Source organism: Thalia democratica, chromosome 2 (genome assembly GCF_965202585.1).
Source record: "Thalia democratica chromosome 2, ktThaDemo2.hap1.1, whole genome shotgun sequence".
NCBI lineage: Eukaryota > Metazoa > Chordata > Thaliacea > Salpida > Salpidae > Thalia > Thalia democratica.
In genome coordinates, this window is record NC_139166.1 from 2,857,848 (window position 1) to 2,880,915 (window position 23,068).

At 24.1% G+C, this 23,068-nt stretch overlaps 1 long non-coding RNA gene across 1 annotated transcript; it reads left to right on the plus strand.

Annotated features, from left to right (window-relative positions):
* Window positions 1-12,545: 12,545 nt before the first annotated feature.
* LOC145830047 (uncharacterized) lies at window positions 12,546-21,400 on the plus strand. Its single transcript, XR_014369600.1, has 5 exons — window positions 12,546-12,675; window positions 15,394-15,517; window positions 17,966-18,056; window positions 20,407-20,499; window positions 21,327-21,400. It is a non-coding gene; the product is annotated as an uncharacterized LOC145830047 (long non-coding RNA).
* The last annotated feature ends 1,668 nt before the right edge of the window (window positions 21,401-23,068 follow it).

Genomic DNA, 23,068 nt, shown 5'->3' on the forward strand with positions numbered 1-23,068 from the left:
ATGATTTAAGGCTTTAACGTGAAAATGTATGTATTATGACGTAATAGAAGAAAATAATCGCGATTGACCGGATCAGAGAGGCCGAAAGTTGTTATGAGGAAATGAAAGAAATTAATTTGATTAAATGGAGGTTTATGTAAAAAAAAAGGAAAGGTTTTCGGAATTATACATTGAGGCTAAACACATAAAAAATTTTGGCAACTATTTATTTGTTATTTTAGCAACTAATAACAACTTACACAATTAATTTGGCTAAATGGATTTCAGAGTTCTAAAATGTAGCTTAATAACTAAATTTGTTGTATAATTGTTTGTTTGTTGGATTAGTAATTAACAATAAGTTTATAATTTGATTTCATACTTTTAAGGTTACAATTGTATTTTTTAACTTATGACCAAGGTGATCTTTAATTGATAATAATACTTAATTGATAAGATATCGTTTAAGTGAAACATTTTTTTGATAATAAAATTGAAAAATTTGAAGTTATACAACTAATTTTGCAAAGTAGGCTTTTGGATTTTTATAATGAGCAGGGTTGCCCTAAACCTGGAACCCTGGAAAAACCTGGAACTTGATATTTTAGGCTAAAGAAAACTGGAATTTTAAGAAATTTTTGCCATTTTAAGTAGTAAAAATTTGAATTCACACGAAAAGTTTATCATATAGATTGTTGTCATCAATTTTTTTATTAAAACACAACTAAAGTAGCTATAGAGTAATCTTTCACTATTGATATAATACTTAACACAGTTTTAACCTTAAGTTTAATTTAAAACTAAAAATAGACCAAAAAATGTGTACTCTCTAAGACCTGGAGAAAATTTGCCGAAAACAATTGGCCATCCCAAATAAGGCTAAACAAGTGAAAATATTTGAAGGTATTTTTTGTTGTTTTAATAATTAATAATAGATACAATTAATTTGGCTGGTTAAGAGTTCAGTAATTTTGTCTATTTGAAAAAATATTCTACACATTTCTTTAAAGAGTTTTAAGAAATATTTCCTAAAAATATAGATATAGATAATTAACTCTAAAACTTAGGAAGAGATGGATTTTAAGTAATTTAATTTATTTATATTTTAGTTTTACTCCCATTAGCAACCTATTGTACTCTCTGACTTTAACCTGCTATATTTTGAAAAATTGTTTGAATATTGAAAATGTGTAAATTGCAACTTGTAGCTTAATTATAACTCTACAAAATAAGACCAAGTTGTTAATAAAAAATAACCCCTCTATATGCCCTCAAAATAAAAACAATATGTTTTAAGAAAAGAATGATCACTTATCTTTTTATTTTTGAAATTCAGTATGACTTTGGTAGGGAAGTGGACTTTTATTTTATCATTTAGATTTACTTGGAATTATAAAACTTCGATACATATAGAAATTCATCTTTATGAAACTGAATGGAAAAAATTCCGATCAAAAATTCCTGTTCACAAACTATTTAAGTATAATATCTTCAAAGATATCAAAATACTAATAACTAAAATTAAATACAGTTTTTTGTACTAACAATCAAATGACTATTTTTTTATAAAAATTTAATTAAATTTTTTACTTGAATATTCAATTACAGGAAATCTTGGACATCTGAGCTCATTGATGACGCCATTATGACGTAATTATTTCGTAGTGACGTCATAAAAAAGTTTGTTTTGTTTGTAATTACTAGTTTATTTATTTCACCTCTAAAACACTTTTATGTTGAGAAACAAATGTTTTTTTTTACACTGGATTCAAATTTTGTTCAACTTTTCAGCGCAGCTGCTTTTTTATTTTTAAAATAATAATTAAGTTCGGTCCTAAAAATAAATTAATATTGTGTACAAAAATTCACATTTTTAAAGGCAAAATTTTTTAGTTTATGGTCTGCTGAAAATGTTATGGTGAACTTTTATTTTTTTAATTTTGTTTCGTTATTTCGTCTCAATGATGTCTATTTATTTTTTATTTTATTTTTTTTATGCGCTTAAATTTTTTCTGATTAAAATAAAAAACCTGACTCTTTTAAAAGTTACACAAGTCTTTGATACCTGATTAAAAAAATATTGAATTTAAATCTAAAACAAATTAGTACAAATTTATTCACAACCAAGAATTATAATTTGATAGTCTCTGTGATTGTTTTTTTTTTTTTGCTTTTTTGTTACTTTATTTATAAATTTGATGTCACGAATATACCATGGTGTCTTATAAAAATAAAAATCATTTCGTTAAACGTTCTTTTTTTTGTAAGATTAATAATTAGATAGCATACAATTTGGTAATATAGTGTTTATTCAGCTTTCAAATAGTTAGAATACTTTGATTTGTTGTATTAAAAAAAGAAATTACTTTGAGTAGTAAATAAAAAACAAATAATATTGACATCTTATATTGTAAGAGGCAAATAACTTGGATTCAAAAAATATTTTTGTTTGTTGTAATATAAGTAGATAAAAAATTAGATAAAATTTAAACTAACAAAATATTGCTTGTTTAATTTTAATGAAATATAAAAATTTTGAATTATGTACTATGTAACAATATAGGATAATAAAATTAACATCTTAAATTATAAGAGGCAAACAACTTTGATAAGAAAATATTACTGTTTGTTTTTGTAAGAAGAGAAAACTTGAAACATTCAAAAATAGAATATATTAATAAAAACTTTTTGAATTAATTTTATTTAACGTAGTCTTTAATGTTTTGTAAAATTTTAAATTCATGTTTAATAAATTCTTTTTGTTTGAAAAATGAAAAGTTCGGATCAAATAAAGTTAGTATTCACAAATAAAGTAACGTGAGTAATCAGGGAAGTTACAAATGGCATTGTCATTGTCGATGATCCAAATCAAAAAATCGTAGCTATCATCGTAGCTAACAGGATAGCCAGGATCCCATCCCTCCAGCATCACCTCAACTCCGTCGCTGCTCCTCCTGAAAATGTTGGTGTTTGTTTCATCTCTTCTGATTCCCGTGTGATAGTAATAATAAAACGGCATTCCGATTTCTTCGGAAAGTTCACTAAAATTTTTAATTAATTAATTGAAATAAATTAATATAATTACACTTATTATTAAGCGGCATTTATAACTCTTTAGAAATTTGTCGGAAAATTTTTGATGTGATTAATGACATAAAATTTGCTATGTAGAGTAATAAAGTCACTATATAATAGTGAATTTAAACGTTTGCTAAAAGTGTTTATTCATATTAATATCAAATTTTGCTTACTCTACTTTTATTATAAAAAACTAATATATTTTGTTTAAATAAACCGTAATTAAAGTTTTAAAAATTATTTATATCAAAAGCAGTAAAAATTTTAACAGCGCCTACAACATTTACTTTTTTATAAAAATTAATATAATATTGATTATATACCGTATTTAAAATTTTCAAAAATGTTTGTTCACTAAAGCAGTTAAAACAATTTTAATTTCACTTGTGTTCTAATAATTGTATTTATTTTAAAAAAATATATTCTAATAACAGTAACTTAATATTTTTCACAATATTTACTTGTTTTACGCGATGTATAATATGTACATAATAATAAGTACAATATGCTTTTGCTACATTTAAACTTTATAATTTTAAGTGTTAATTTATTTTACAGTTTTATATAACCATTCAAGCTGCACTAAGTTCAAATAATTTAGATGTTAAGCAGCTTACCTTCTCCCTTCTCTAGTGAGTATCCTCGGATCTTTTTGAATCAAATCGCCGTGTTTATTCATGCAGAACTGGCGGGCTTCTGTCCAATACATGTATTGTTCAACAACTTCGAATTTTCCTGTTAAAATTAAGTTATTAAATAACAGTTTAGCTTATTTAAAATTTGCTAAAACTTTTATAATAACTTGCTTTAAATATATTTTAAAAAACATACTACAAAGTTTTGTGTAAAAACTTACCTAAAACACTTGTAGTGGTTTCTAAGTTAGAAGGAGTGGTCATTACGAGCGATGTTCCTTCTTGGTAAGTTGTGGTATTCATTTGAGTTGTTTCTTGTAAAGTTGTATTATTTATTTCAGTAGCTCCGTAAAATTTAGTTGTAAAATTTTCAGGGGAGTAAGTTGACGTTTCTGAAAAACATACTAAATGTTAAATTGGTATATTTACAACTTGTCTATAAGAATAATTAAATTGTTTACTAATTGAAGTTTTCTAAAAATTCAATATTTTTTATAGCTTTTGTTATCTTTTTTTCAATATACCTTATGTGAGTAGTTTGTAGTATATATGTTGTTACTTTTATTTTATTACTAACCCATAGTGCTTTGTGTTGTTATCGGAAGATCACTGACAGATGATGTGGTTTCCTGAGCATCATTCTTTTTAACTGCACTCAACACAGCTCTGAAACCAGAGAAGTTGGAATCGCAGTCTGATTTAAATTTCAACAGGAGATTGTTGGTGTTGGTTTCCGTGGTTCCCAAACCGGATACCTCTGATATCAATCGGCGGGATCCTTCTGAGAGGTCGTACAAGTTTAGTCCATCAAATTCTTTTTCAATTTCAAAGTTTTTAATTCGAAGATTGAATACAAAATCGTGGTGACATCTAACAATCCATCTAAATAACAACAGTAATTAAATTTTAAAACTTTCTTGAGTTATCAGTAATTTTGAAGTTTATACCTTATAAAATAGAGTTAATATTTAACGTAAGTACTTCAATGAGGTTTAATTATTTGCAAAGATGATGTATTATAAAAAACTGAAGTGAAATTAATTGGAAAACTATACTACAACAATTCAAAGTACTTACAGGTGCTTTGAGTTACTGGGATAGGAAGTTGTATTGTAGTTGGAAGAAGTAATTATGACATTCACTTGCTGAGGATCCTCAGTGTCCAATACAAGTTCGCTCAGGAACTTATTCATCTTCTTTTCAGGATTGCCACCAACGGCGCTGTAGCTGAATTCAAAATTAACTTCTTCGTCTTTTGAAATCATCATCTTTGTCCAAGCTGCTTCATTATCTTCGTTGTAGAGATCGTCTGAAAAAAATTGGTTTTAAAACGAACAAAATTTATAAAAAAATATTTTTTAACCAAATAGATTAAAGTAAAATCCTTAAGATATAAAAAACATTGCAATCACTTTCAATTAGTATAACCCACCCACCATTAAAAAAAGTATAAGCTATTCTTTTTAGACTAATTTATAAATATACTTTGAGATTCTTCGTAATAAGTTAACATACTTACTTTTTTTTGAATAACAGATTAGGTCTTTTTTTTTTTGTCTTTATAAAGCATTAACTTTAACTAGCTAATCAACGAAGAAGCTTACTAGTAAATACTATTAATTTAAGCATGTTTAATCCTTAGCAAGGAAATAGTTTTTTTAGTTTTCTTCTATAGAAGAAACTAAACAAAAATATAAAAAAATAGTCTATACTACAGTACCAATAATTTTTCAATTACTCATATTGTAGAATAAATATTTAAACTATCATGGAAACTAACCAGTAAATACTGTTGGTTCCAACAAATGTTCCTTCACCTTGTTGCTACTTACTGCTGTTCTGTCGGCATGGTAACTTGACAATTCGGTGTTTTCATCCAAATAAACGGAAAATCTGGTCATTACTGAAAAGTCCCCTGAATTTTCAACCCTCAGGTTTACAACATCATCTTTTGCGAGGCTGGTAGAATTCTGTTAATAAAGTATTTTAATTTTAACTTACATAAATTGTTTTTAAACGGTAAAAATTAATGTAAAAAAACACTTTATTTTATAACTTTGTAAATATTATTTATAGATTATATTATTTTGTTTCTTTTCAAGTAAGTAAAAGCTGTAGATTAATATTTTTTATCAAGAAAGCAAAAGTTTGTAAATAATATAAACTAACAGAGTAATAATCAAATGGGTTCTGAAGTCTATTGACAGAAAATGGGTTAGCTTTCACTGAAGTTACCACAATAAACAAACAAATCATGTATTTAAACATTTTGTTGTTTAGAGATCACTGTTTAAATACTAATATTGAATTTATAATATGTTATATTTTTAAAATATTTAAAAGTTTGCTAACTAATAAACATTTATAAGCAGTTAATAAAATTTTGTAAAAATAAAAAAATACTGACTTTTATTTTGTATGCATAGTATATTGTTTATCATACAAAATTTTAAAAATCTTTGTTTCAAATATCGAAAAGAATAATATAAATCCTGTTACATTATACTCTTTAATATAACATTTAAACTTGATAAGTATGACAATATAACTTAATGTTGGATTTTTTAATTAGTAAAGCTTTATTTTTTATTTTTATATTTTTTCTAAACTAGTGTTTATTTAAAATAATCTACCATATTTAGCACTACATAACACTAATCATTCACAATAAACACACTTATAACAGTTTTTTTATAACCCCAATTTTGATTTAAAGTTATCATATTTTCCATTTATTTTAAAAGTTAGTTTCGATTAACTTTTTTTAAATTTTTTTTTGTATAAATATCTTAACTAAATCTATTGGTTTTAGAGTTTAATATTCTACAAAGCTTTTTTGTCACTTATAAAACTTAAAGTAATTAAGAAGCGAATAACTTTTTCGTAAAAAGTTAAAATACAAGTTTAAATCAAAAGAAATAAATAAAAGAAATTTGCGCTTAGTTGTACAGCGCTCAATTCAAAACGCTGAAGATAATTGTGTGAGCAAATAGCTGGCTTTAGTTAAACAAATAAAACAAGTAATGTTTGAGAAAATCGAAAAACTTTTTGACATCTTGACGTGGTTTTTAATTTGGATGCAGTACACTTGAAATTTTAAAACTAATTAATGTTGTTAAGTTTTATAAACTTAATAAAACTTTGTTTTTTATGTGGTATTTGTAAATAAAAGTTAACAAGTTAAATATTTTATTTACAACCAGGCTTCGATGACAAAAACAAATTACGACCTCTTTAAGTAAAACAAAATAGTAAACTGTCGTATTTTTGGAAATTTAAATTTTTGCTTCAAAATAAAATACAATGTATATTAATTGCCTTTTTTTTTTTATTAGAATGTAAACAAAAGTTTTAAGTTTATTACAAATAAAGATGAATTTAACTGGTTTAGCTGCCAATAAATTTAAAATAAAGTTTTTTAAGTAACTTAAGCTTCTTACTTAAAAATTTAAATACAGTTCTTTATAGTTATATATTTAGGCAATTATACATAATGTTAACATATTTATAACAATATATATAATTATGTGCACACAACTTTGAAAACAAAAATGATTGTTATATACCTTTATTTTTTATATGTCTTTACTCTTTAGTTTCTTAATATAAAAACAACTTGCCAAGAAATATTACAATTTGCTACAATTAACTTTTTTCTGATATAATATACCCACACAAAGTACATTTAAAAATATTTTTTAACTCGGTAAATTTTGTGTGCTCATTAAACTAATTTTTATGCACACTAGTGTGCACACCGTGAACACCACTAACCTATATAGTACCTAGCTCTGCTTATTTAGCTACACTCAACTTCACTATTTTTATAAATACAGATCTAAGGTATTAAATTTAGTCTTTCTTTTTAATTTTTATGACTGTTATTATAAAACTAAGATAATTTTTTAAGACTTATTTAGATTATACTGTTTCTTTTATAAAAATGCAAGTTTGAATTACAAAAAATTAAGTCGAGACTCTAGCTTGATTACAACAACCAAATGCAACAATTTATTTAATTATAAATATTTTATAATTCTATATTTCTTTCCGTTAACTCAGACATCATTAAGTAGCCAGCTGATAATATTTGATAAAATTTATACATGATAAACCCGCTTACATACAGCATACTAGCTTACTACTTGGTTATAGCTTTTTTATTTGTTTGCTCAAACTAATACTGAACTATGCTTAAACACAACTTGTATCATAACTTTATGAAAAATCCCACTTGAAACAAAAAATATTAGCTCGGCTTATATTCTAACTAAAGCTATCGACTAATTAAAAGTTTTAAATAAATTGGTCATCATAATCCTTTCCTTAGCATAAACATAACAACTTGGCTGATAAGGTTTGATGAAATTGATGCGATAGAGCTGCTTATATACAGCATACAAGCTTCCTTGGTTACAATACACAAGCGTCCTAAGCAACAACAAACAAACTGGAAATTTAACAAGAAACATTCAAGGTGTGCGTGCGAGCAATTAACGGCCTTGAAATAAAAACAAACAAAAACATTTGAACTTGACTTTTAATTGACAGACGGGACACTTAAAGTATAAAACAAATAAGTGTCGTTTGCGAGGTTTGGAGAAAACAGTATTATGAAAATGTTCGTTGAAAACAAATATACTTGTTGTGTTTCAAATCGAATTTAAAAAGTATGTTGCTTTATTTCAGATTAATTTCCTTAACACGAATAAATACTCTATAATTTTTGAGTTTGCTTAAGTTTCAAACTATATATGATATACCTTTAAAGTAAATTTTATAATTGTGTTAAGATTGTTATTCGTACAGTTTTTTTCTAGTCTTTTTTTTTTCAATTAATAAAGTAAAGTAGAGTTCATTAATAAAAACTTTTATTTTGCCTAAAAAAAACTTCTTAGAATCTAAAATAATTTTTTTTAGAGTTTTTAAGTTTAATAATTATGCTTCGAGTACATCAAAATTAATTAAGGATTATTTAAAAACGCTTAATCTCTGTAAAAGTTTCTCTTTTTTTGAACTCTTTTAACATTTTAAACCGTTTTTGTAAGCTTTGAAACAAAAACTATACTTTATCGGATTCTTTGTAATTAATTAACTGTACATGTTTTTTTCATGACAGTATTTTTTTTTATAACAACGTAATAAAAGAAAAGCTAGTTATTAAAACTGTCATATAAAGATTTTAATTTAAAATTATTTTTGATATGGTCTTTCTTTATTTGGTTTATTGGGTTATTTGTAACTTTATTTTATAGTGTACAATAAAAAACGATAAAACATTTTCAATTGTTTTAAAGGACTTAAAATTTTTAATTTAGCAGCAAATAAAATATGTTAGGATATGTTAAACATATTGCGTGCGAGTAAGTATTGGCCTTCTTGAGTAAAACAAACAAAAATAAAACATTCGAACGTGATGATTAACTGACAAGCGGATTGCTTAGAAGTAAAAGCAAACAAACTTTAGGCGTTTGCGATATTTTAAGCAAACAATCTGAAGAGGCCGTTGATCTTTAAAACAATAGTATTGTGTAACGTTGACAAAACTTCGATCGTTTTTTGTGTTAATATTTAAGTTAGCAAATTTACTCAGTCAAGGTCGAATTAAAATTTTTTTTGTTTTTCCAAATTGTTCATTTATAAAAAAAAAAGCTTTTCTTTTAGATCTAATTTTTTATATGCAAGCAGTAGCAAATTGTTATAGTTTTACAAATATCAAAAAAAAATGTTTAAATTGATCATTTTTAAAGTTATAATACTTCCAACTAGGTGAACACAGAATCTTATTTAAAAAAATACTGATTTTTTATATTAAGTATATTTAACACGAATTGTGCATCTTATCATATTTTAAAAAACTTATACTAAGCGCATAGAAACTTGTTAAATTAGTTTTTTTAATTTGAAAGTAATTAATCTAATAACCAAGTTAATTTTATCAAGACATATTTTAAAAGAAAATTTACAAAACTGACAAAAATTTTATAAAATACCAAGAAGTGTCACTGTGAAACTTTCTCTAAATGTTCTAGTTTTTGTCTGTTTAAATGCTCAAAAGTTTCCTTATTTATTGATTTTTATTTAAGTAGATAACTAAGATCTGAAATTATTTCTAAATAAAACATCAAGCTTTTGTAAGCTAAATGTCAGTATTTGTCTGCCAGTACTTGAAATTTTCTTTTTTTTTTAAACAAGTTTTTATTAGGTTTTGAGATCAACAAAGTTTTCAACTCATTATCATAAATGTCCCAAAATATTAAAAAAAACTTTCCCCCATTTTCAGCAATATTACTACTTAAGAGCATAAGAGGGGTACAACAATTTTTACAATAAATTACATTTTAAACAGTTTAGCCACAAAACGTGAAAAAATCTAGAATTTAATAATTTAGGCAAGAAACTTGGATTTTGAGAAATTAAAAAAAAACCTGAAACAGCTTGAAAGAGATAAAAAATTTAATTAGATGTAACTAGTTTTGTAAGATAATTATTTTATGCCTGAATTATTCAATCATTTTTTAAATTCAATATAAATCTATCTTCTTCATTTTTAAATTCACTTATAATTTTAAGAAATTGTTATTTTTAATTATACAATTAACTTCTTTAAAGCAGAACTTGAAAAAAACAATTATGACCAACTAGTTTAAGATTTTTCTTTGATTTTTATTTCAAAAGAAAGAAAGAAAATGTAAATATTCACAACTATGGTCAATGGATTGGTGTGGAAAAAGATCTTTTGGTCATTGAGCCTCACACCATACATTTTATGTAATTTTTTGTGCAGTGTTAATTGAAACAACAAAAAAACTTAAGCTTAATGAAAATACAATATTAGTTAATGGTTTTTTTTTAAGTATCATTATTTAAATTAATCTTTTTTATATATCTTTTTTATACCCATTTCTGCCAATATTGAAAATGGAAACCATGTGCACCAAACAGTCTCCTCCCCTTAGATTTTAACTTATACAATCATGTATTCACATTTTTCTTGTTGCTCATTTTACAAAAACATCCACGAAAAATGCAATATAAAGCTCCTTAATAATATTGCATTTTAAAAAAAGGAGAAGTGATATATATGCTTTGAAAAAAAAACATATATCTCATCTTGAAACATATAAATAAGAATAAACATGAGTATAAAACAGGGGCGTCGCGTGGGGTGGCACACTGGAGCTGCAGTCCACCTATAAAAAAAAAGAAGAAAAAAGAAAATTTCCCTTTATTTCAGTTTTCCTGCTTTATTCATTAAATATAACGATAATTTGTTAGTTTATCAAATTTTACATTCAATTTTCAAATATTCGTTAAATGGCTGGCGCTGCAAGCTAAAACTGTGTCCACTGCATTTTAAACATATAAAAATTTCCTACACAAAAAGTTGTTGAAAAGCTTATTTTTAGAGCTGCATTCAATGCAGCGCTGTGTAAATTAAACTGAATATAAAGAATATAGTGAATATGAATATACTGTTAATTAGTTTTTGAACATTATACATTGAAAAATCTACTAAATCTAAACAACTTGAATACAGTAAAAGTAAAGTTTAGTTTTTTAGGTGAAAGTTGCAACATCAAAACCCAGTGGTCAACACACATACAAAAAATACTATATAAGCCAAAAGTTCTAACAAGTTTTTAAAGGACATTATTAAAAAAATTTCAAAACTCAATACATTTGTGTGTGTTTTATTGATAATTCTTTAAAAAATGGTCATTAAATTTGTTTTTTCATATATCATATTTTTTTTTTCCAGATTACCTTAAAGTAAAAGAAAACAAAGGCTACCTATCTTATTTACATAAAATTATTTATTTTTTTTTAAATATAGATAATTTTGTTTTTTGATAATTTTTAGTATTGAAATAAGCAATATGTAGCTAACAAGTTACATGCAAGTTTTAAATTTGTGTAAAAAATAAAAGTTTTCAAGTTGAGATCTACAACCTAAAGTTTTCTTAACTTAGTGTAAAAATATTTGGAACAAGATTTTGATGAAAGATTTTAAAAATAATATTTTAAACTCAAAAAATAAAAAATCAAAAAAATCTTAATTACTTTGCTAAAAAACTTTGTTAACAATAGCTGAAAATAAAGGAAAAGGTATGATATAGTGAAATAGTTTTTTTTTATAAAATTCCTTACATAAAGAACCTGTTGTTGCCTTAGTTTTATTTTAAGCATTTACTTGATCAACTTGGTCAAAAAAAATTAAAAGAACTCTGATACCACTCCATGATTTCTGTATGGTTTAACATGAAATTTTAATTGATATTAAAGCATTTATAAAATTAGTTTATACAGCTTGAGCTTATTTTGTAGACTTTTAAGAAAACTATAAATTGTTTTGAATTACTCTTTGAATTGAATCTTGACATATAGTTAATTAAAGTTGAGAGCACCAAAATTTTATAATGAGAGGGAAGTACAAACTGACTTAACAAAATCAAACTATTTTTTTATCTCCAATTTGACTTTTTAGGCAAATACATAAAAGTTTTTAGATAAACTTACTTACACAACAAAAGACAATTCTCAAAGTTAAATTTATATCAACCTGTATTAAAACTAACAAGTTTCATCTATTTATTTTAAATGAAAAAGTTATTTAAGGTATAAAGTATATAGAAAGTTTGTTAAGGACATAGGGGGTCTATCATTTTTTATAACAAAAGTTAGCATTAGATATTATATGAAAGCCTTACTTATATATTACAAGATACTTTTCACATTGAAAAAAAATTATTAGCTTTGAAATATCAGTACCGTGTAAAAATTTTCACAAATAGTTTAACATAATGAATTTTTTAGGTTGTTTTAAAAAATATTAACATGCAAACTACAAATTATAGTGAATGGACTGTGGATCAGCTTAAACGCTTTGATATAAATGCTTTGTATAAAGTTGAAAAACTTAAGTTAAAAAACAGCAGACCAACACCAGATATTTCAATACCCAAGAGTGTAACATCAAGAGGTTTGAAGTTTATTATATGACTAAGCTTAAAGTTTGAACTATATGAAAAAATTTAATTATATTTTATATATGTGTTTGTTACTTTAAAAAGAAAATATTTTATGAGGAAAAATTTATTATGTTTACAAAGATTATTGCAGTTTTAACTAAAATGTTAGCTTTATAACTTCAAGTCTTTAGAGCTAAGATATATTTGAAACATTGTTTCATCCTATAATAATTTTAACTGAGATTTTATCAAAGGAGAAATTTTTAGAACTTTTTTATATATTTACTTTTTAGGTATTTATAGTTTTATCAATATCAGTTTTTGTAACAACTATAGCACTCAAATAATGAGAATGAAAAGTTTTTTTCTATCAGTAGAGTGTGTAAATTAATTTTAATTTTCTAAAAAAAGATATATATTTTTTTGTATTTTTGATTATTATTTATCGTTGATAAGTATTAAAATTTATATGTTACTTTAAAACTTTTAATTTTTATAGTTTGCAAATAGTGAACTACTAAATATATTTTACTTTATTTTTAATTCTCTGTACTGAATGCTAATTTTGACTAAACTTTATATATTTTTTTTCAGATACATTATATGTTTTTAGTTTGTATTTCATTAATTAGATGCTAATGCTTATAGGTTATTTTACAAATTTTAGTTTTGTTAGTCAAAAAATTGTGAACTATCACATAGATTTTGCTTTGTTTGTTAATTTTGTATACTAAAACTAATTCTGACTTAACTTCAATTATGTTTTTGATAAAAGTTATTTGTTTTAGATAATTATTTTTTGATTCTAGATATAAATTTTTAAAGGTTATTTTACAACTTTTAGTTAGTAGTAGTGTTTGCAAACAAAGACTTTTTTAACAAATTTTGCTTTATTTGTTTATTATCTATAATGAAAGCTAATTCTGAATAAATTTTGCTTTTTAGTTTTGTAAGGATTTTTAAATTATATATGTTCTAAAACGTAAGTAGAGTTTTATTTAATTTTTTTAGTGTGTAAAACTATTTTAAGAATAAAGTCAATTTATTTTACTGCTGTAATATTTATAACTTTATCAAGACCTTTGTGTTGCATTGTAAAATTTTTAAAAGAAAATTCCTTCCAGTGTGATTTTTTTTTCAATTGTAATGTTATTTTTTACTATTAAAAAATAATTAAGTAACTCAAAAGAAACAAAGTTACTGTTTAAAGCAATTTGTTTTTAGTTGCTTCAAAAGTTTCTTTACTTTTTAAGTTAACTTTATAATCTACAAAAAAGTTATTAATGATATTTTTTGATCCTTAATTTTATATTGCTAAACATATTTTCTTTTTTTTTTGTTTTTAAAACCATTGATGCTTAAATAGTTAAATTCGTAGTTTTCAAATCTTTTTTAAAGTTGTATTGTAAGAAGTTATTTAAACATGAAAAATAATTAATTTTTTAATCTGTAAAAAAAAACTTATTTTGCTCTTATAATTAAGTTATGTTAATACATACAAACTTTTTATCAATGTATGATATATTGTAAATTTATGTACTGTATTATGATAAAAATTTTTAGCAACATAGTAATCTGTTTCCTTCATAAAGTACTTTTTAACAAATTTCTCGTATATTGGAAATTAAGTATAAAAGTATAAAATATATATTTTTAAGTATATCATGTTTTTTTTATATTCATAACAAGAAGCGTTTAAGCTAATATCTTAAAGACTTTTAGCTTAAAAACTTCCCTATTTCTCTCTAACTCCTTTATTTTTATTTTAATGTTTCAAATTAGGGGATTTTTTAATTTGGCAACTCAATCTGAAGCACCCCCTAACAAAGATACCACGCGACGCCACTGGTATAAAATAAAAATTGTAAATCATACTATACTTTAATAAAATCTGTTAATTTTGTATGTGTGTGCTTAAACCTATTAAAAAAATATTAAAAGAATATTTAGTACTTCTAATATATGTTATAACTCAATTATGATGGAGTAATAACATGTAGCATATAAAAATTTGAATAACAAACTGAAAATACTGTTTCCTACAAGTTTTTTAAATTTAGTTAAAGATTAATTTTATAAAATGTTAAAAAAGGTGCTCAAAAACTAAAGGAGGGTATAGATTTTTGGTGAAAAAATATTTTTTTCATTTTAGTTTGCTCCTTGCATTGATAACCTATCGAACTCTCTAACTCTGATCAAATAAATCACATAAGTTACTTTGAATTTTAAGAAGCAGTAAAAAGTAGCTGGTAGTTCAGATTATGTATAAGTTAGACTAAACTACAAAAATTTTTTTATCTTGATTAATATCCCTTGATTAATAATTTACTTTTACAGTCTTACTAATTAACTTACCTGACAGCCAAAATTACTCCTAAAGGCCAATTTAAAGTATAATAACTTTAGCATAGTTAATTAAAATTTCTACTGTGCATAGCTTTAAAATTATTAAAAAATACTGCAAATTATTGTAAATGTACAACTAAAATTGTTATTTACGCTAATTGGATCTGACTTAAAATTATCTAATGATTCTAAAACAGAAATTAATTGTGAAAAAAATTTAGTTATTACTTTAGACTTCTACTTGACAAAATATACTAGACGATAAAAAAAACAGTTTTAGTACATTTTAATTATTTTAATACTAAATATAAACCTTAAACTATAATATAAGTAATGAATAAACTAGCTTTTTACAGATTTTAAATATTCAAACTATTTTAAAGATAAAGTCAAAGTTGAAGAGTGCAATAGGTTCCTTATGGGAGGAGAAAAAAAAACAGTGAATAAAGAGAAGTCACAAAAAATATATCTTCTACGTTTTTTGTGATAAATATCTCATGTTTTCAGGTAGTTTTTCTTTCAATGTACAGACAATTATCTTGTCAGAAATTGTTTAACGTTTCACTAATTGTTTTTTTTTCAAGAAAAAAAAAGGAGTTGGTACCTTTTTATATATTTTGTTTATTAATTTAAAAAAATTTGAGAACAGATATTTTAAGTATTGCGGGGAACATTTCCTTAAATTTTGAGGTGTATATCTCAAAAGACGTAGAAGGAGATTGATTTTTAGTGATTAATAGATTTTTAGTTAAAAATTTAACATCTTTATTATATAGGCAACCAAATCTTTTAAGGTCATAGGGGAGGTAAGCCATGTTTTTTACAAGTTGATCTTATTTTAAAGAGTTTTTTCTAAGCTTGAAGATGCTTTTTATTGTTTTAAAAAAATCATATTATTTTTTGAGATATGACTTGTCAAAGTCGGGCCGCATAATAGGTTCCCTATGGAAAGGGAAAACTAAAACAGCGAAAAAAGACTATTTTATTTAAAATCTATCTCCTACATTTTTCAAGCAATATTCTTCAAACTTTCACAGTCTAATCTTTATACAAAACAAAAAAACGTTACTTTGAAATTAAAAAAAAAAAATTTAAAAATATTATTAACAAAGAAAACACTTTTTTTAAATTTTTGTATTAAAATTTTAATTTTAAAATACAGTAACCTCTCGCTTATTTACGCACATTGTGTCCACATAAAAAATGCGTAAAGATATGAGAGATTGTAAAGATACAAGAGGTATCAACTATACTTACTATAATGGCTGTTTTTTGATATTGCTTCCAGTTTTGAGCAGACTGGGGACTTTCCCACTTTTAACAATTTGTTTACTTTATTAATAAATATGAAAACAAAAGATAAAACTATACTAAAAAAAGGATTTATATTTATATAAAATTATAATACTTGTAGAAAAATTTTAGTAATTTCAATGATAAGTAGATTTTATCTTTATTTATATATGACTTATTTGATACTTAAAATTTATAATCTATTCTACTTAGCAAATTTAATTTGTAAGTAAGCATTTGTTTACAATAAAGAAATGGTGTGGTGTCTATATTAAAATTTTTTTCTATAGCCTTTTACAAAAATATACATGTGGTGCTGTAATGGATTTCTACTTTAGAGCAAAATATATAAAGTATAGGAAAAATGTTTAATAAAAATTGTTTATGTTTCATTAGATTTCTTTTTTAAATGTTTATTCATATATAGGACAAAAGTACTGTATTATTTATTTGTGTTTTAAACTCTCATTATTTCATTATACTTTCATTATTCAACACACTCCTACTTCTTTCAAATTTTTAATTTAATATCTTATTGTTAACAAAATTTCTGATATACTGAGGTATAACTAAATGTTTATCAATTAGTCAAGGAATATAAGTTTACAAAGTCTAAAGATATAGAGAGGTGAGTTAGCATTTAAAAACATGTTTTAAATCAAAAATATACAATAAACCTAATTTGTACAATATTAAAAAATTTAAAGTTTCTATTTTTTAAGTTTTTTAGAATTCTAAAATGCGTAACGTCACGAGTTTGTAAAGATGCAAGAGGTTGCCATAATATTTTTTCCTTTTAATATAAGGAACATTTCCTGATATTTGAAGATGATTTCCATAGGGAACCTGAAAAATGAAGGAGGAGATAGATTTTAAGTGAATTTTAAAGTTTCCGAGAAAATTAACCCTGAAAAATTTGTGGTCTATATGATTATATCGGAAACTTTTTACAAAAAATAAAATATCTGAAAAGTTAAATGATATTTTTGAATTATATAAAAACAGGCTTGTAGTTTGTATTTAAAGCTTTCATATAAAAGCCAAAATTAATTTTTGTAACAAAAAATTTCGGACTCCCCCCTATGGCCTTAATTATAAATATAGCATACTGATCAAATAAGCAAATATTTTCAATTAAAGAAGGATGATAAACAGGTCAAGGTTTTAAATGCATCTAAATTTTCATCCATTTCAGAACATTTGGTTGTTAACTCAATATGTGCAAACAGTTTTAATCTAAGTAGATTTACAATTATTAAAACCTGTAGTAATGTTTTCGATTTGATTAAACTAGAAGCAATTTGTATTTTATTAAGGAAACCTGTTTGATGTAAGCAAAAAACCTTGTTTATACTTTTTTTATTTCGTAATATTTTATAATTGTTATTTTCATTGTATTAATTAATAGTTCTACTTTATAATAGTTATAATGTAAGTAAACTTAAATGGTTCTAATTGTTACTAATTGCTTTTGTCTTTTATTAATCTCTCAATTACTTTACGATTACTTATTACTATATAAGTTTGTAAGATTTTATTTATTGTTTGCTTTGTACTCTACTGATGAGAATTGCTTGAAATATATTTGATTTATTGAAAGTATGTGCTTTGTATATCATATTGTAAAAATTTTAATTATAATAATACATATTAATTTTATAGAAATTTCTGCCCAATCCTTGGTGAGATGCTATCTTCACATGGCCAAGGACAAAAGTTTCAGGAAATCACAGAAAAACTCAACAAATACCCTGTTAGTTTTATTAATAATTATTTTTAGTTGGTTTTATTGTTAGTTATAAGGTATATTTTATCTAAGTACAGACAAACTTAACAAATAACCTAGTTATAAGGTGTATTTTACCTAAGTTCAACAAACTTAAGGTTTACCCTAATAGTTTTTTTATTGATTATTAGTTGTTAAATTGAAAGATATATATAAAATTAACAAATACTGGCTTAGTTTTGTTACTAGTTGTCATAATAAATTAAAGAAAGGGTTGCCACACACTCAGGATATTTTTTCAAAACTTAGGTTGACTCAAGATAATTTTGTTTATTAAAAAACACTCAGTATAGTTTTTTGATTTAAGAAAATCTTAAAACAAATTTTCGTCTAGATTTAGAATAATATGTGTTTTAATATTTTGTTCTTTTATGACCAGTTTTGTTCAAGAACTTAAGTTTTATTGTTTTTAAAAATTAAACAAAACTTTTTTAATAAGTATTTAAAAACTATGTAGGACCAGTTTTTTCACTAAAAGAAAGGCAACACTTTCTGTAAAATATTAGTAATAAATACAAACTATTTTCTTGAATTTTGCATCAATTTTTTTTTGCTTTCAGTTCCCTTAAACTTTTTTATGTAGTTTTTATAGATAAATACTATAAATAAATGGTAAAGCAAGCATCATTTACAATAACTGTTACATTATAACCTATATAACTCTATAAATGTAAACTTGCATCAGATCAACTTGCTATCTGGTTGACTGGTTTTATATTATTTATGTTCAAATAAGCATTGAAACTGATATTCCATTACAACATAATTTATCCAGAAATTTTTAAAAGTTTCAGTTTATATTTGAATACATCACATGTCAATTTATGAATAAATGAAAAACAAATATTTATAAATATTACAGAAAGTTTTGTCAAAAATTAATAAATGATAAAATTGAATATATTTCAAAGATAATACACTAAAAACTTAGCATCATATTTTATTTAGTAATTTTACTTTACCTAAGAAATCTCTGCCAAAAGTTTACTGAAGTGATAAAATATTTTATGTTCAGTAGCTATCACACTAGAAATTAAAATAAACATACTATTATAAGTCTATCTTTTTTTTTAATTGATTAAAAGTTTTAGCAAAGAAAAAACTTACACATAACAGAGCTGCCACAGAGTCAGGAAAGTCAGGAAATACTAAACAAAAGACAAAAGTCAGGAAATTTGACAAAATTTGAAAAGTATCAGGTTTTTGCAGTTCAAACTTACAAAATTCCTTATTTTCCAAAGCCTCCGAATAGTAAAAGATTAATTGAAAACCTTTTAAAACAGGCTTAAATTGTAAAATTTTCTAAAAATATACAAAATTACTTAATTTCCAATGCATTCATGTGGTAAATATTAATAAAATATCATTTATAAAACTGCACAAGGGGCCATAAGGGGGAATGGGAGAAATTACTTTTTAACTACATGATTTTATTTTGTGGGGTTTTAACTAAACTAGAACTTGCTTTGCACACATTTTAGATATTCAAACTATTTTTTAAGATAAAGCTAAAGAATACAAAAAGTTCCTTATGGAAGGAAAAACTGCAATAGTGAATAAAAAAGAACAAAATTATTTCCTTATGGGAGAAAAAATACAATACCAAATAAAAAGAAATCACTAAAAATCCATTTCATATGATAAATTTCTAGAATTTCTTGCAATGTTAAAAAACCTCTCATAAGAAGTTAATAAATTTTTGACTCATTTAAACTTCGAAAGTAAATTATTTTTAAAATAATATTAATTTAGATCAGGGTTTCCCAAAGTAGGCCACGAGCAGCAAAGGGGTAAAAGAGAGGGGGGGCATGAGGTCATAATTTGAAACTTACGCTAGATATTTGAGTTGCAGATGAAATGCAAAAAATAAAAAAAAAGTTCTTAAGTGTTTTTTATGGTAGTTTATTTGTAATCTTGTTGAAGGGGGCCATGGCTATTTTAATTTCTTTAAAGGTGGCCATTTGCAAAAAAGTTTGGGAAACCCTGTTATAAATTATTATAAGTATTGCAAGAAAAACCTTCTTTTAGTTTGAGATATTTATTTCAAAAAATGTAGGAGATTTTTTTTACGATTTTTATTCATTCACAGTTTATTCTTCATCTCCCATTAGGAACTTACTGTACTCTCACATTTTAACTTGCTTTACTTCAAAAATAGTTTTTATAAAATAAATCTGTGAATATAATTTGTAGCATTATTAAATAAATCTCTACTAAGTTAAGTAGAATTTGAATTAATTAAATAAGCAAATATTTTTAATTATAAATATAACATACTAAGTGTAAAAACAATTATGACATATTGATTATTTTATAGAAATTTGTGCTTAAATCTTGGTGAAATTTTCTTCTCAAGTTGCATTAACAAAATAGTTCCAACTTCCACAGGAAACCACAGATAAACTAAATAGTTAGTTTTGTTAATTATTTTATTTAATTTCACTGTTAGTTATAAAGCTTTTTTTTAATTTAGACGAACTTAAGATATACCGTGTTAGTTTTGTTAAAAATTATTTTTTTGTTGTCAAATTGCTAAAATTAAAATTGAATTTAACAAAAGCCCAGCTAGTTTTACCATTAGTTATAAAAAGATAGATATAAAAAAGTTAATTAAAAATATAATATTTCATTAAAAATGTAATACTTAATTAAGCAAGGAACATTTCTCTAAAGCAGGTTTGCCACTTTACCTGGAATTTGAAAACTTAGGCAAAAAATACCTAGAAAAACCTGGAATTTCGAACAAAAATCACTAAAAAAACTTTAAACATTCCGGAATTTTCACATTTTCAGTAGTATAACTTCGATTTGACTCAAAAAATCTATCAAATAAATATAAAAATTTTTGTCATTATCAAAAAGTTTTTTATTACAAAACACATTTAAATTAGCTGTACAGTATCTTCTCAATCTTTTTATACTACTTAACACAGTTCTTACCTAAAACTAAATTTTAAACTAAAAAAATACCAATAATCTGTACTTTTAAAAACCTGGAAGAAGTTTGGAAAAACTGGAAAAATTTTTGAAAAAACGAGTGGCAACCCTGTTAAAGTTTGAGGTTTTTATCTCAAAAAACGTAGAAGGAGAAAGGTTTTTAGTGATTATACAATTTTTAGTCAAAAGTTTAACAACTTAATTATATAGGCAAACAGTTCTTAAAATTATAAACATAACATACTGATAAAATAATCAAATATTTTTAATTCAAATATTGCATGCTAATTATTTTAATAGATTTCAATTCCCTGGTGAGATGCTTCCATCACATGATCAACGACAAAAATTTCAGAAAATCACAGAAAAACTCCACAAATACACTGTTAGTTTTATTAATAATTATTTTTAGTTGGTTTTATTGTTAATTATAAGGAATATTTTATCTAAATTAAGACTAATAAAGATATACCTTGTTAGTTTTATTATTAACAGGGTTGCCACACACTCAGGGAATTCAGGTAAACTCAGGGAATTTTCAAGATATAAAAAATCTCAGGAAAACTCAGGGAATTTTGATTCTTTATTTTAAACTCAGAGTTGTTTTGGTTTTTTCTAAAAACTTCAGGGAAATTTTAAGAGGTAAAAAAAACTCAAGAAAAATTTTTTCTAGATCTAGAATAAGATTTAATTAATCCAGTTTCAATATTTTTTTCAAAAAAAGTTAATTTTACTTTTTTTAAGTGCTTATTAAAAAAACTTTTAGCCTTAAGGCTAATTCTCCAATCTTATTATAATTAACATTGTAGTTTTTTAATAAATAATAAAGATTTTAAGGATTTGAAAAAAACTCAGGGAAGTTTATGGTCACTCAGGGAAGATTTTTTGACTCAAAGAATGACAACCCTGTATTAATTAAAAGTTTTTTCGTTTAATTCAAAAAAGATATATATAATTAATAGATACCCACTTAGCATTTACTACTAAATATTATAATAAATTAAAATCAGGGTTGCCACACTTTCAGGATAACTCGGGATATTTTTTTAACTCAGGTTGACTCAGGATAGTTTTGTATTTTTATAAATCACTCAGTATAAGTTTTGTAATTAAAGTAAATCTCAGGACAGGTTTTGTCTAGATTTTGAATGGAATTTATTCTCATTATTTTGTTCTTGTATGACAAATTTCATTTGTAAACTTAAATTTTGTTATTTATTAAATTAAAAAAAAACTTTTTTAAGGGTTTTAAAATATTCTAGATGACTCAAGCCGATTTTTTTTTACTAAAAGAGTGGCAACACTTTCTGTTATTATTCGAAAATAAAATTTTGTTACCAATTAAGGCCAACTGTTTTAATTAAAATTTGCATTATTTTTCTTTTAGTTTCCTTGAATTCTTCAATGTAGGTTTTCTAAATAAATATTATAAATAAATGGCAACACACTAAAACAAGCACCATGTACAATAATTGTTACATTATAACCTATATAACTCTATAAATGTAAACTTGCATCAGATCAACTTGCTATGTGGTTGACTGGTTTAATATTATTTATGTTCAAATAAGCATTGAAACTGATATTCCATTACAACAAAATTTATCTGGACAACTTTTAAAAGTTTCAGTTTGTATTTGAATACAACACATGTCAATTTATAAAAGAATAAAAAACAAATGTTTATAAATATTACAGAAAGTTTTGTCAAATATTAATGAATAATAAAATTGGATATATTTCAAAGATAATACACTAAAAACTTAGCATCATATTTTATTGAGTAATTTTACTTTACTTAATAAATCTCTGCCAAAAATTTACTGAAGTGACGAAATATTTAATATTCAGTAGCTATCACACTAGAAATTAAAACAAACATACTATCAAGGGTCTATCTTTTTTCTAAATTGATTAAAAACTTCAACAAAAAAAAAACTTACACATAACAGGGCTGCCACAAAGTCAGGAAATACTAAACAAAAGACAAAAGTCAGGAAAAATGGGTGTTTTTGAAAAAAAAAAAGTCAGAAAGTTTGACA